This window comes from Limulus polyphemus, unplaced genomic scaffold (assembly GCF_000517525.1).
Source record: "Limulus polyphemus unplaced genomic scaffold, Limulus_polyphemus-2.1.2 Scaffold1729, whole genome shotgun sequence".
In the NCBI taxonomy this organism is placed as follows: domain Eukaryota; kingdom Metazoa; phylum Arthropoda; class Merostomata; order Xiphosura; family Limulidae; genus Limulus; species Limulus polyphemus.
Window position 1 is genome coordinate 55,692 of NW_013667339.1, and position 2,346 is coordinate 58,037.

Below are 2,346 nucleotides of genomic sequence, written 5' to 3' on the forward strand. Positions count from 1 at the left end.
ATAAATATTATATAGTTTCTAAGATTTAACCAATAAAATTACAAAAAGGAGTAAAGTTTCAAATATTAAACAATCAAAAAACAAACTTAAACAAATTATTTGTTTTTCTTTAGTGAAAATCTCATGAGTGTTGCAACAGAAAAGCAAGGCACTTTCATTGATAACTGCGTGTACAAAGAAGTACTTCAATAAAATATACTTTGTGACGTAATGTAAAATTTCAATAAAAATCCCTTTTCTCATGGTTTGTGTGAAGTTAAAGCTACACAATGGGCTATCTGTGCTCTGCCCACCACGGATATCGTTTTAAATTCGCAGACATACCGCTGTGCCACTGGGTGACTTTTCTCATGGATGGTGAACATTATAGAATGTCAAGTATGAGTACGTTGTTATATAACTGTCAGACAATTCCAGAAAAGGCCGCGGGCCCAATAACCTAACAGTTACATTTGCCCGGAGAGCGGGTATTTCTGCTACTAGATCTAATTCTGTAACAATTAAAATTATCTGTTGTTGTTTAGTGAGGAACCTAATAAAGCGAATGATTAATTCAGAAATTCAATAACAGCAGTGAAGTTCTGATTTTAATTATTACAACGTTTCGTCTCACATCAGGTAAAAGTTACTTTCAAATATACAAAGCAAGCAGTGTTAATATTTCGCTGTGTTATTTATTCTATGATACATTGCTCTTTAAATACCGTGTTCACTTTTAGCTAAATGAAAGTGTAATAAAAACCAAATATTTGGTTGTGTATTATTTTGTTTTCAACCAGTAGTTACTAAATAAAGTAGCATATATCTAGCATTTTCTAGGTTATACGTAGAATTTATTAATAGTTCTGGGTTAAAACGTTCCACAAAAATAGAACATCTAAAAAAAAACTTGAAATACTGCGTCTTAACGCTATCAAGCGCTTTGATGATATAGAATCCTGGCAGTACCATCGTGTGCTCTGATATGGGTACCTTATCAAATAGGTGTAATAGATTGATTAGTTGGACGACCTTTGACTTATATTTCTCAAAGTTTTGGCTGTAAATCTTTACCTAGAGGCTGCAGGACAGAAACAGACACAAAGGTTTATGAACTCATAAATGACGTTCTAATTCTAATGCAAGGCGCATCTGCATCTCCTGATGGCTCAGTAGTAAGTCAGTCTTACGGTTTACATCACTATCATTCGGGTTTCAATACCCGAGTTGGACAGAGCACAGCCTATTTTGCAGCTTTGTACTTAATAACAAAACAACAACAAAATTAAACCCGTAAGTTCGTTGTAAATTATTGTATACCGCGTATTAACCTATTAACCTATTAGCGTATTAAATATATAAATAAGTATAAACAAGCTGGAAATTTTATCTTCGGTGGAAGAAACGTGATTCTATACACGAATCCTTTGTCTCTGTTGTTTCCTTGATGAGGGCGCTTTGGTGTATTTTCTTTCTCAGCAGTATTTGCTATTTGCTTCCCCGTCCCACCAAACATGCTCGCCCTATCAGCGTGGAGGCGTTATAATGTGACGGTCAATCCCACTATTCGTTGGTAAAAGAGTAGCCCAAGAGTTGGCGGTGGGTGGTGATGACTAGCTGCCTTTCCTCTAGTCTTACACTGCTAAATTAGGGACGGCTAGCGCAAATAGCCCTCGTGTAGCTTTGCGCGAAATTCAAAAAATAAACAAACAAATTTATTTGCTTGAATTTTGATGGTGAAAGGGCAAGGTTTATTCGCTGTTGAAGAATCATGTTTATTTAACCAACGTTCATCTGTGGCACTGTTTGTTTAGGGTGTTGATGTGTTCATTAACTCGGATGTAATAAGATAATTTTCAGAGTGTGACACAATAGAGTCTATTGTGTACTCGGGTGTAGCACGATAATTTTCAGACTGTGACACAGTAGAGTCACCACTGTTTATTCACATATTTTCAACTCAGAGTAAATGACCCGGTGGGTTTTAAACCATTTCGTCAGTCGTAACTCTAAAGCATAGCAAACAGGGGTACACCAATGGGGACACAATTTAATTGCGGATGGAACCCCTATTGAGAACCATCTTCCCAGGCTACTCCATGGACATACAACTGCATTTCACTCTGTTTTCTCGCATTATATACAAATATAATGTGGTCGACTAGAATAGAATAGAATATGACGTAATAAACACGCGAACCTTTGTATATGAAACTACTGCTTAATTATACTTTATAGAAACGAATTTCCAGATAAGGTGCTGCCCTTGGCATTACTTCGTGCTCAGCAACGACAAAATACTGTCGCATGTTACTACAACTTCCATTGGTGAAGGACGACAGCGTCAATGTTAGACAACACATAATA